Raw genomic sequence first — 13,949 nt, forward strand, 5'->3', positions numbered from 1 at the left:
GAAAGACCAGCCTGGCTGCACAGAAAATCCCAGGTCCATGGGAGCTACAGGGACACACCCTTGCTCAAAAGAAAATGTGTCCGGCTTATTCCCCTCCTGTCTCTGTACTGGGGTGGGGGGGAGCAAAAGGAGAGGTGTGGCACACACCTGTCCTCTCAGCACTTGAGGCAGAGGCAGGAGGATCAGGAGTTCAAGGTCATCCTTGGCTACCCAGCAGGTTAAAAGATCAAAGCCACCCTGGAATATAGGAGATTTTGTCCAAACGGGGTGAGGAGCTAGGAAGATAGGTCAGCTGATAAAGTGTCTACAGGAGGATTCGTACAGCAAGCTGGCCAGCCAGCCTACCACAGTAAGATGGGAAGCCATAGAGTACAACACCTGATGCGCCAAGGGCCTCTGTACTTGTTTATACTCTTGTATATACACACAAGCACGTGTACACACATACACCCCACACACAAGGAGTAATAATGAATCTCAGAATTAATCTTATATTTTATTTTCTTGTTTGTTTATTTATTTGTTGTTGAGACAAGGTCTCACCATGTAGGTCTGGCTGACCTGGAACTATGATATAGACCAGGCTGGCCTTCAACTCACAGAGGACCACCTGCCTCTGCCTCCCCAGTGCTGGGATTAAAGACATACACAACCACACCATCCAACCACATAATCCAAGACTGAAAAACAAAAATAAAAATAAAAAAAAACTAAAATAAAATAAAAAAATAAAAATTAAGTTAACAGAAAAACAAAGACATGTTAATTTTTCTCCTCCCTGGAGTTTATGGAGATTCAGATGAGCCGAATCGGAAATCTTAGAAGTTCTTCCCCCATGTCTCAGAGACAACTGCTCTTGGCAGTTTTATACTAGCATTCACTTTCTGTTAATATACAAGCATGTATATCTGCCTCCACTTCTACCTCCCGCCCCTTTTCTCTGGCCTCACAACTGGGGCCAACACTTCAGACGTTATCCAGGTCTCAGGATGTCGTGAAGGCCTGCTATTAAGCACCTTAGCGTCCACCTCTCTGTTAAGCGTGGTGGACAATCTAGCGAGATTCTGGGGCTAACAGTGCTCACAACACCCCTCGTTTGTGACACGCATTCCTTCTCGGAGCACTTAAGGCAAAAGGCACCTGCCCCCCACCTCCCCCCACACACACCCTTGGGTGCCCGGAAGGACTAGGCGGCTGCATTGCGCTCGCCCCGAGGCCCTTCCCAGAGTCCAGCCACACAGGTCTCAGCCAGGGCTCTCTACCTGCGCTCGGGACTGGAAAAGCTGGGCACAAGGAGGGGCGCGTTGGTTCGTCGCAACAGGCAGCAGAAAGCAGAAAGCGGCCTGGGTCAGCCAGTGGAGAGGTTGGAAACAGGGAACTGGAAGGACACCGGCACCCTACGGAGGCGCAAGGGAGAGGCTGGGCTGGGGGCGGGCCGGGCAGTGACCTGGGCGGGGCTGAGGGCGGGGCTGCTGCGGGGAGTGTAGTCGCCAAGGCTGGGATTGCAGGCTTGTGCGAACCACGCCCGGGTTGGTTTGTTCGTTTCCCCTGATTCATACTCAGGGCCAGGCCAGCTTTACTAACTGTGCTGCATCCCTAGCCAATACAGTCATGTTCTGATGGTATTGCGTATCTTAAAAATCCCCCCAAGGCTTATGTGCTAAAAGCATGACTGCCAGTCTGGGCCAGCTATGGGGAGGTGGTTAAATCTCTTGAGAGTGTGCCCTTGAAGAGACTCTGAAAGTCAGATCCCTTCTCTCCCTCTTCTTTCCCCCCATCCACCCTGGAAGTGAACAGTTTCCTCTGCCAGTGATTACCACCCCACCCCACCCCATCCATGAACTGCTTTGCCCCCGGCCAAAAGCAATAGAGTCAGGAGATTGTGAACTGAAGCTATGATACATCCGGAATGGTGGCACGCACGGTTAATCCCAGTACTCAGAAGACTCAGGCAGGAAGATCCTGGAGTTAACTCCGCCCATGGTAACTGAGCCATCATTTTGGTTATCTTTTTGTTACTGTGGCAAAATACCTGGGATAATAAACATTTTTTTTTGTTTGTTTGTTTGTTTTGGGAGTTTTGTTTTGTTTTGCTTTGAGAGAAGGTCTCTCTATGTAGCCCTGGCTGTCCTGGAACTCTCTATGTAAACTAAGCTGGCCTCTAACTCACAGAGATCCACCTGCCTCTGATAGCTCAGAAATGAAGAGATCTTGGTTTTGTGGAAGATCCAGGTTCAGTTCCCAGGACCCACATCGTGCCACACAGCCATTGGTAATTCCAGTTACCAATGATGCTTGAAAGCACCTGACATCACGTACATGGAGGCAAAACACTCATAAACACAAGGTGAGAAAAAAAAGTCTGTTTCATATTTAAACCACTCACACCCCTATAATTTCAGAGATTTTAGAGGGTACAGCAGGAGGATCCCAAATTCCACCCAGTTTACTTAAGGAACATTTGTCTCTAAATTAAAAATAAACATACAAAAACCCCTAAAGATAAATAGTCATTTCAGTGGATTTTTAATCAACATGAAAGACTGGCAGAATCATTCAAAGTCGTAAGTATAAGAATACCCCTCACTGTGGAAGTGCTCTGCACAATTTCTAAATGTCTAGCAATCTTGGGTCCCACCTATTAAATATTAAATGCCAAAAATAAGCCTGACTGTGGGAAATTTCTCTCTCTCTCTCTCTCTCTCTCTCTCTCTCTCTCTCTCTCTCTCTGTAGAGAACAAGTGTGTAAAAACATCCCTAGTGTGCAGTACCACCCACATCAATTTCCAGTCTCAATGAAAATCTCTCTATAGAGAAAGGAGATAAGTTTGCTGACCCTAGCAACAAGACCTCAAAAATCTAAAAGAAGTGGCTATGCAAGGTTACTAGAATGGGTTGTTTATTTTACTTTCTGTTGCTGTGATTTAAGAAAAAATAAAACTGTTCTATTTCCCCTTCCCGGGGAGATCCATTTCACCCCCTCTCCTCCTTGGACCCTCCTTGTTACCTAGCCTCTCTGGGTCTGTAGATTGTAACATGGTTATCCTTTACTTACAGCTAATAGCCACTTAGAGTGAGTACAGATCATGTTTGTCTTTCTGGGTCTGGGTTACCTCATTCAGGATGTTTTTTTTCTAGTTCCATCCATTAGCCTTCAAATTCCCTGATGTCATTGTTTTTAACAGCTGAGTAATACTCCACTGTGTATATGTACCACATTTTCTTTATTCATTCTTCGGTTGAGGGGCATGTAGGTTGTTTTCAGGTTCTGGCTATTACGAATAAAGCTGCTATGAACATAGTTGAGCAAGTGTCCTTGTATGATTGAACATCCTTTGGGTATATGCCCAAGAGTGGTCCTGGGTAGACTGGTCGGGGGTGGGGAGGGATACATGGGAACTTGAGGGATCAGGTTGGGGGGTGGACAGAGGGGGAGAGTTCTGAAAGTGATGACTGGAAAGAGGGGCATTTTGGGATCAGGTAGAAACCTGATGCAAGGGAAACTCCCACAAATCTTCAAGGATGATACTAGCTATGACTCCTAGCAATAGTGGATACGTAGCCTGAACTGGTCATCTCTGTTCAGATTGGTGACTACCCCAGTCATCATCAGAGGGCCTTCATCCAGTAAGAGATGGAAGCAGATGCAGAAACCCAAAGCCAAACATTAGGCCGAGCTGAAGGAATCCTCAGAAGAGAGGGAGGGAGGATTGTAGGAGCCAGAAGGGTCAAGGACATTACCAAAAAATTCACAAAAACAACTAACCTGACCCAGGAACTCACAGAGTCTGAACCAACAACCAACGGGCCTGCATGGGACTGACCTAGGCCCTCTACATATATGTGACAGCTGTGTAGCTTGGTCTATTTATGGGACTCCTAACAGTGGGAGCAGGGGCTGTCTCTAATGTTTGGACTAGCTCTTGGGAACCAATTCCTCATACTGGGTTGCCTTGCCCAGCCTTAATACAAGGAGAGGTGTTTAGTCTGACTGCAACTTGATATGCCATGCTTTGTTGACACCCATGGGAAGCCTGCCCCTTTCTGAACAGAAACAGAGGAGGAGTGGATTGGGGGTGGAGGGGAGGGAATGGGAAGAGAGGAGGGAGGGGAAACTTTGATTGGGATGAGAGAGAGAGATAGAAACCGGGCCAAACAACTTGGGAAAGAAAGGGTTTATTTCCTCTTACAGATCTATCATCTCGGGAAGTCAAGGTAGAAACAATAGAGGAACACTGCTTACTGGCTGCCTTCCTGCTTCTGCTCAGCCAACTTTCTTATACATCCCAGGCCCACCTGCCCAAGGGTAGTACCACCCATGGTGGCCTCGGCTCTCCTCATCAATTAAATAATAATAATAATATGCTCCACAGACATGTCCATGGGCCAATTTGATCAGGTCAGTTCCTCATTTGAGATTCTCTCTTCCCACAGGTGTCAAGTTGACAACCAAGAATACTCATCACATGGCTCAGCAGTGAAAAGCACTGAGGCTGCTCTTGCTGGAGACTAGGGTTTGATTCTCAGCACCTACATGGTGGCTAGTCATTGTAACTGCAGTTCCAGAGGATCTGAATCCCTCTTCTGGCTTCCTTGGGCAATGCACTCATGTGGTCCATTGCATACATTCAGGCAAAACACTCATGCACCTAAATCAAAGTAAATAAATATCTTATTTAAAAAAGGATAGCCATCACAAGAGACCTAGTGAGAAAAGGGAAATAAGAGGAGAGACCCCATCTAGGACCTTCTTTCCTTTTTAGGAGTGGTGGTTCTGTGGGTCCAACTCAGGGCCGAAAGCATGGTAAGCAAGCACTCTACGACAATACTACACCCTCGGTCATTAAAGATCTTAATAGACATGATTCTAGAATTGAGCAACACTTCAGAAAGTGCCCATCCCTATAGGCTAAGCAGGAAACATTGGTTTCCTAGACAGAAGGAAGGAAGCAGAGACAAAAGAACAAAGGGCTGATTGGGCATTTCAGCTACTTCCCTTACCACTGCTGAGCAGGGAGACTAACAATAGACAAACAATTGGTTAACAGCCAGTGATTTGGGTACCTTCTTTCCTGTAAGGGTTAAAGCAAAGAAACCGTTCCTGTCACAGCAATTGAAACTGGGTGGTGACCTATGCCCACCAGCCTCGAATCCAATTTCTCAACTCAGGTGAACGGCTCAATGTTGTGGAGCTTTAACATCATGAGGGCTTTTGGCTTTTGTTTGTTTGTTTGATTGATTGATTGATTGATTGATTGATTGATTGATTTTTAAATTTGTTTGATCGGTTGGTTTGGCTCTTCAAGATAGATTCTTACTTACTACGAAGTCCTGGTTGTCCTGGAACTTGATCAATATGTAGGCCTGGCTGGCCTTGAACTTGAAGTGATCCTCCTGCCTCTATATCCCCAGTGCTGTGGGATTATAGGCATGGTCTTACCACACCAGTTTCCATGCTTAGTTTTAGCCTGTTGAGCCATAGTATAGAAACTTAATCCCAAACAATGGTTTCCTGTAATTTTTATTTAACAACTTTAATAAGGAATACACCTTCCATCCTGAATTGTAAGTATATACATTGAGAATTTGACAGGCATTAAGTACAGGCCTGTAATCCAAGGGCAGAGGCAGAAGCAAGAGAATTGCTGTGTGTTTGAAACCAAGCTCCAAGCCAGCTGGAGCTACATGAGATCCTATTTCAAAAACAAAACAAAACAAAACAAAAATACCAACAACAACAAAAACTAAACTAAAAATCGAACTCAGTTTCCAGAGACAGTCATTGACTGAATGATAAGGACATTTCTGGTGGGGGTGGGGGGTGGGGGGTGGGGGGTGGTGGTGGTGGTGGTGGTGTCGGGGACAGAACTTTGTCTTTGCTTGGAACAATGAAAACTTTTAACTAAGAAGATGGTCACCAAGTCCAGTCTCAGCTTGTCTTTGGAGTGGATGGTGCTAACTGTACGTTGCCCACATTTACTGCTTCCCCAAGCAGGAGCTTCTTTGAGTTGAATTATTCTTTCTCTACATTACTATCATTGCTGAAGTAGGAGTTTCACCAGTCAAGTAACTATTCAGAGCCCATGAGACATTGTCATTTTCCACCACTGTGAATTCATTTAATTCCCCAATCCCATGTTTTCTTTATTTTCAAGTGCTTAGAGAACCACTCAACTTTAAATTTTATTTTTTTTTAGACTTACTTTTAACAACATGTACAAGTGTGTCTGTGTGGAGTATGTGCATGGACGCCCTCAGAAGGGGAGGGTAGAGGTGTTGGAGTCAGGTAGAGGAACTGGAGTCACAGGTAGTTAGGAGTCACCTGACGTGGGGGCTGGGTATAGAACTCAGGCTCTCTGGAAGATCAGTGCATACTCTTAACCACTGAGCCATATCTCCAGCCTCTAAAATTTATTTTTTAAGTTAGCATATAAAACAATGGATTGAATTATGACATTTTCTTTTATAAATATTGTTATTAATTCTTAGAGAATTTCATATACAATGTATTTTGATTATATTCGCCCCTATGCTTCCCCGTATAATTGTAGCATTTTCATACACCCGTCATTATACTTTATTTTTCTTTATCTCTTCCCCTACCACCTGACCCGAACTCCGTCTCCCTCTTCTCCACTCCTTCTCCCCAATAACTGCCCCTTTTACTGTCTTGTCATTTGTACTCCAGTATCTTCCCTTTTTCTCTTCTCCACCCTTCCCTTAATATCTCTTCCTCCCCATCACGTTTCCTCTCTCGGTTACCCACACCCCTAATTGTTGCTGAGTGACATTTGAACTTCAGTGGCCATTAGATCAGTACAATATCTACACCGACTTACCTCTGAGCTGACGGTATTCCTTCCCTTCAATCTTTGGAAGCCTTTTAAACATTCTTCTTACATTTTTATCTAGTTAGTTTGTGTGTATGCACACGTGCATGCATGCTCATAACACACATGTGGAGGTTAGATAACAGGCAGGAATTGCCTTTCTCCTTATACCAAGTAGGCTCCGGGCATCAAACTCTATTGTCAGACTTTATGCTTTTACCAGCAGAGCCATCTGGCCAGCCCAGGAAGCCCTTTTGAAAAGACCCTTCCATCTATTGAAGTTGCTTGCTATAGTAGTCAGTTTTATTTCCCACTCAATGTCCTCCTCCACTTTGACTCAACAAAGCTCTGCCAAGTGCAAAGGGCAGTGCTACAAGGCATAAACTATGGGGATATATAGTGTGTTGGGTCTAGGGAATTTCCAGCAACTTCCTGGAGAAGACAGACTTTGAACTGGGAAGGACAACCTCAGATAAGAATCGAGAAAGGGAGTAAGAAAATCAGGAATGAAAACACCATTGGTTTTGCCTGAATATTTTCCCCTCATCTCCAACAACTGTCTTTAGATTTATAGTGTATATTTCTTCTGTAAAACCACCATCAATTTTACTTTTTTTAAAAAAGACATCTGCACATGGTTCTGTTACTTTTATTTACAAAAAAATTAGGCTCACATATAATCTTAAAGTCTTTATCTGGAAGAAATAGTAATTAAATTATAAGCTCTCGGGAAGCAATCTTGTTCTTCAGATAATGGACTATGTGAAAGCTATACTTTATCCAATTTTAATAGTGAAACTATTCAGAAGGCATGGGTTTACAAGATTTCATTGTTCCAACTGTGAATTGTCTGCACCATTCCCTGATATTTATGAGGATTTCTCTATTTCTACCACATGAACTATTGATGTTCCATAGGTTTTTAGAAACATAGGTTTTGCTACATTCCATTAATTTGTACTAGTTCTTGCTAGTAAAAAGTTAAGTTCTTTGCATATATTAAAATATGAATTGGCTCAGAGGGTAAAGTCATGTGTCGTCAAGACGGACAACCTTGGTTTTGATCCCTGGAAGCCACATTGTTGCGGGGGAGATGGGGGGCAATGGGCACCTGGTTAGGGAATCAGCGGGGTTTGTTCTGTGGGATGACAAAGGATTGGACCTCTGGGAAAGACAGTAGACAGAACTGTGAAAGGAACGCCAGCAGCAGACACCAAGGAAATGCAAGTGACAGATGGGAGATGGAGAGCAGCAGACACAGAGAGAAGAAAGACAAACTTTATTAGAACAGACAGACACCTCTTTACTGAACCATCATGATCCCTGTCTTCGTTAGGGTTTCCACTGCTGTGATGAAACACCATAACCAAAAGTAAGGGAGGAGGAAAGGATTTGTTTGGCTTATCCTTCCACATCACATTTTAATGTCAAAGAAATCAGGACAGGAACTCTAGCAGGGCAAGAGTTAATGCAGAGGCCATGGAAGGGTGCTGCTTACTTATTGGCTTGCTTCTCATGGCTTGCTCAACCTGCTTTCTTATAGAACTCAGGACCATCAGCCCAGGGATGGCCTCACCCTCAATGGGTTGTGCCCTCTCCCATCAATTACTAATTAAGAAAATACTCTACAGGCTCATCTATGGCCCCATATTATGAAGGTAATTTCTTAATTGAGGTTCCATCCTCTCAGATGACTTTAGCTTGTGTCAAGTTGCCATAAAACTATCCAGCACAGTCCATAACTACATTCTAAATATTTGCCTTTACACCCATAGATAAGTGTAGTCCTCGCCCCTCACCAAGGCAACTTCTCCTGGCAACAGACATAGACCATTACAGAAAACTACAACCAATCAAAATGCACTTGTGGAGCCCAATCCCAGTAGATACATCTACAAAATATCTCCTACAACCAAGGCTCAGGGATCATTGTGGAAGAGAGGGTGGAAAGATTGTAAGAACCAGGGGATCAAGGAGTTTACTATGAGATTGCATCTCTAGAAATGTCAGAAGCTACCCCCATGAAGTCTCACCAATGTGGCTGCCCAAGCATGACCTGAACAAGGAGGATACTAATAGACATGTTAACATGGATAAGGAAAGCCAAGGAGGCTTCGCTCCCACATAAAGAACTACAGTCAACTAAGGAGTGCTGAGATTGGGAGAAATAGTCTTCCCCAGGGAAGAGCACACCAAATGGTTATCCCATACCAAATGATCAGCATTGAAAACATACATATAACTAATATTATATAGACTAAGCAGGTTGTTATGTGTTTAGGAATATATCTATGTATTCACACATATGTGTGTAATAACAACTACATTTTTTAAATGAGGCCATGAATTTGAAAGAGGGATGTATGATAGGGTTTAGAGGGACAAAAAGGAAGAGAAAAATTATGTAATTATAGTATAGTCTCAAAAAATAAAAAAATAACATAAAAGAACAAACAGCTCCCATCAAAGAGATGGGAAAGGCTTCAAAGTTGAGAGGTGGCCCAGGGACTCTGGGTGGGATTTAAGGCTCCTGGCCCGCCCCCTTCCTGACTCCCTCTCCTTCTCCCCGATTTGTCCCGCTCACAGTATCTTCCCTCGGGTAAGCTCTTTTCCTCCAGCTTTTAGCCGTTTGTTACAGTTGGCATCATGGCGGGGAGCAACTCAGAAGCAGCAGGCAGCCCCTTTTGGTGGGGTCCCTCCCTGCTTTCCTGATTGGCCCACGCTCTCCTGACCTTCCTTCCACGGGGTAGAAGGAAAGAGCTGACTGCTGCAGCCTGCCATCTGATCTCCACCTGTGTGCCACCATCTCCAGCTCAAGTTCCTTTTACATTATCCTAGGAACTCAGCTCTAATAGAAAGCCCATCAGTGCTTCAGGTTAAGGTCTATCCTAAAAAGGGATGGGTAGTTGTTTTGCTCAATCTTTCCATTTCCACAGCCTTCAAACTGGTCCAATCTGGCACCGGGTCTCACAACCTTAAGAGCCTCTCACCCTCAATAGACAAACAAACAAATACATTCCAATTCAAGCAACTCAGATTTGGCGTGCTCACTAATGATCATGGTTTCTTGTAGTGGGCCATTATTAAAGCCTCTGTATTCTGAACCATGGGCTTGTTTTTTTGTTCTTTTCTTTTCTCTTTTCTTTTCTTCTCTCTTCTTTTCTTTCTATTCAAGGTCAGAACTAGGAGATATCCTCTGTTACTTCTACAAAGTTCTTTTTGTTCTCACTGTGGTGACTTAAATGAGAAATAGCCCCCACAGGCTCACGGGTTTCTAAACTTCATCCCCCGTTGGAACTGTTTAAGGAAGTTCAGGAGGGTGTAGCCCGTTGAGATTCCGTAGCCTCGCCCTACTTCCAGTTTTCTCTCTCTGTTTCGCGCTTGCGGTTGAGAATATAATGTCTCAGCTTACTGCTCCAGCAGCCATGCCTCCGGGCTGCCACGCCTCCCCACTCCGGTGGACTCGTACCTCTTTGGAACTGCAAACCAACTGCAAATCCAAATGGGTTCTCTCTTTGTTGGTTACGGTGTTTTATCAGAAAAGTAACTAATAAACTCACCATCTAATTCTTCCCATGGGGACCGAGATTTTGGACTCTAGGAAAGGCTCTTTAGCACACCTCCCTCCCCTGTGGTCTACTAGACATAAGAAACAGCAGGCCAACACTCCATCTCATAACCCCTTTCCCACTTTCCTGACAAATCGGAGACTAATGTGAAGAGAGGAGAAATGTGTCTTTCTCGCCATAATTCCTCTCTTGTGTGGGCACATTCTTTCTAGGCAGGTAGCTGGGCCTCAGTTGTATGTCTTCTCACTTACAGCAAATGCCATGCAACAGCTGCCACAGCCTGACTGCATTCCTATCACCTGTATGAGGTGACCTACGTGGAGGAGTGTTTGTGTGGCCCTGCAATGGACACCGGGACATAAAACCAAGGATGAGTTATGTAAGGCTGGAGGATCTGTATAATGTTGTGTCTCTGGGACAGGCTGTTGCATCTCTGTTTCAAAGAGGACAATACATGTTTTAGTTAATCAGCTGTTTGGGGAGCATCATTTTATTCATGAGGTGGGCCCGATTCACAAAGGAGGTATGTCATCCCATATGTCTTAGTTAGGGATTCTATTGCCATGAAGAGACACCATGACCAGAGCAACCCTTTCTTCCTTCCTTTCTTTCTTTCTTTCTTTCTTTCTTTCTTTCTTTCTTTCTTTCTTTCTTTCTTTCTTTCTTTCTTTCTTTTCTTTCTTTCTTTCTTTCTTTCTTTCTTTCTTTCTTATGGTGGGTTTTTTTTTGTTTTTTGGGGTTTTTTTTTTTTGGTTTTTTGAGACAGGGTTTCTCTGTGTAGCTTTGGAGCCTGTCCTGGAACTCACTCTGTAGACCAGGCTGGCCTCGAACTCATGGAGATCCACCTGCCTCTGCCTCCCGAGTGCTGGGATTATAGGCGTGCGCCACCACCGTCCAGTGACCACAGCAACTCTTACAAGGAAAATATTTAATTGAGGTGGGTGGTGGCTTACAGTTTCAGAGGTTTAGTCCATTATCATCATGGCAGACACTCCAACAATGGCGGCATGCCAGCAGACATGGTGCTGGAGAGGAGCTGAGAGCTCTACATCTTGCAGGCAACAGGAAGTGAACTGAGACACTGGGTGTGGCTTGAGCACATATGTGAAAGTGGAGCAACAGTGGGCGTAGGAGTTGGGGAAGCATACCAGGGCAATCATCTTCTTCAGTGTGGTGTGCTGTGGTGGTATGTTGAACTGGCCCCCAAAGGGAGTGGCACTGTGAGGAGGCGTGGCTTTGTTGGAGTGGGTGTGGCCTTGTTGGAGGAAGTGTGTCACTGTGGGGGTGGGCTTTGAGGTCTCCTATGCTCAAGATACCGCCCCGTGTCACAGTGCACTTTCCTGTTGCCTTCTGATCAAGATGTAGCCAGCACCACGTCTGCCTGCACACTGCCATGCTCCCCACCATGATGATAATGGACTGAACCTCTGAAACTGTAAGCAAGCCACCCTAATGAAATGTTTTCTTTATAAGAGTCATTGTGGTCATGGTATCTCTTCACAGCAATAGAAACCCTAACTAAGACACCTGGGAACTTGATTTGTGTCCTCTGGAGGCCATTTTTGCCAAATATGCCCCCATATTTGGAACAGCGGTAATACTGTGGTGTTTATAGTATAGGCAATTATAGTATAAGCCAATATTTTGGTTGTGAGCCTAGCCTTTAACGACTGAGCCATCTCTCCAGCCCAGTATAAGCCAATATTATGGATTAGGACACTGGCATAGAAACTGACTGAATGACTGAGTCATGGATACCAAAGCAGCAACTGAACTGGGACTTGGACCCACATTTGTGATTCTAGTCCAGTAGGCTTTCGAGGCTTTATCTGTTTCACTATTCCAGGAGGGGACACAGGTCACTCACTATATCCTGAGTCAGCTATGGTAACAATACATGAACGTCTTTCAGAGGTGGACCCACCTGTGTATGTATGCATATATACAAACACGTTAAGTTTTTAGTAGTTATCAGGAGCTGTAAAAATTCATAATTGTTGTCTACAACTCCTTGATCCCAAAGGTTTGCTAGGATTTAGAAGATAGTCTATACTCATGAGAGAGTAATCAGGACGGTCCTGTCTTCAAACCTGTGACTGGGATGGTCCTACCAGCCAGGCTTTCAGTCCTCATGTCATTATATCACTTAGAAGCTACACTCAAAAAACCCCTCCTCTTCACTTTCTAAACTCCACAGATATGGCACCTGCCTTTATTTTCTTCCCCATTTAAAGGATGGATTGCAGGCCTGCAAGACAGCTCAGTGTGGAAAAGTACTTACTGTGAGAGCTTGATGACCCATGTTCAACCAGAGTTACCTGGGAAGAGGGAACCTCAATTGAGGATTTGCCTCTATTACATTGACTTATAGACATGCTGTGGGGCATTTTCTTGATTAATGACTGATACCAGTGGGCCCTGCTACTATGGGCAGTGCCTCCCCTGAGCAGGTGGTCCAGGTTGTGCAAGACAGCAAGCTGACTGAGCAAGCCATGGAGAGCAAGCCAGTAAGCAGCATTCCTGCAGGGTCATTGCTTCGGTTCCTGCCTCCAGGTACCTGCCTCCAGCTCCTGCCCTCCATTAATGGGCTCTAACGTGTAAAATGAAAGAAACCCTTTCCTTTCCAAGGTGTTTTTGGTCCGTGTTTTATCACAATGACAGATGCAAAACAGAATATGCACCATGGTAATAATAAATAAAATTTAAATAATAAATACAATAAATAAATAGTAAATAAAATTTAATTTAAAAAAAAAAAGTTGGAGCCGGGCAGTAGTGGTGCACACCTACAATCCCAGCACTCAGGAGGCAGAGGCAGTCAGATCTCTGTGAGTTTGAGTCCAGCCTGGTCTACAGAGTAAGATCCAGGACAGGCACCAAAAGCTACACAGAGAAACCCTGTCTCGAAAAACCAAACCAAACAAACAAAATTGAGCCAGCAAGATGGCTCAGTGGATAACGGTACTTGTCACCAAGCCCAACAATCTGAGAGTGATCCCTGGGACCCACATAGTAGAAGGAAAGAACTGGTTCTGCAAGTTGTCCTCTGACTTTCACACAAGTGCTGAGGTGATTGCACATGTACACACACACACACACACACACACACACACACACAGAGATAGATAGATAAATAAATACAATGTAGTAAGAAAAAGTTTTTTTCTCCCATCCCTAGTAGCCATCAACTGCCATTGGCCACCCAGCCAGGGGTGTCACTTTATGAGGCCCTCCCTTATCTATACCAGAGTTACCATCTGGCTTGACTGTGCAGGTCAGTGTGTTTGACAGTCCATGTGAGTTTGTATGTGCAGCAGCCCTGTCCTGTCCAGAAAACCTATGCCCATGCTGGCAGTGTTGGGAGCATAAAGGTCCTTGCACTCTCAGATCACTGGGGAAACCAGGAATGTTTTCAGGGTTGTCTTTTTAAAGAAAAAGACATATAACTTGATTTTCTACCCATAAGGCTGGAAATGGACGTGATTAATAGCCCAGTGCTCTGTATTATCTGAACTGCCAGGCCATACCAACCTCCCACAACCAGGATCTG

General features: G+C 44.6%; 1 protein-coding gene across 2 annotated transcripts in view; it reads right to left on the reverse strand.

The window, feature by feature from the left end:
• Window positions 1–1,426, reverse strand: part of Tep1 (telomerase associated protein 1) — a 45,811-nt gene extending 44,385 nt beyond the window's left edge. The window contains exon 1 of one of the 2 annotated variants that reach the window (XM_006994846.4): window positions 1,263–1,425. The gene's annotated coding sequence lies outside the window, so the exon portion shown is untranslated. Of the gene's footprint in view, window positions 1–1,262 lie in introns of both variants that reach the window. The other variant, XM_076544911.1, reaches the window with a different exon arrangement.
• Window positions 1,427–13,949: the final 12,523 nt, after the last annotated feature.

Source organism: Peromyscus maniculatus, chromosome 9 (genome assembly GCF_049852395.1).
Source record: "Peromyscus maniculatus bairdii isolate BWxNUB_F1_BW_parent chromosome 9, HU_Pman_BW_mat_3.1, whole genome shotgun sequence".
Taxonomy (NCBI): Eukaryota; Metazoa; Chordata; class Mammalia; order Rodentia; family Cricetidae; genus Peromyscus; species Peromyscus maniculatus.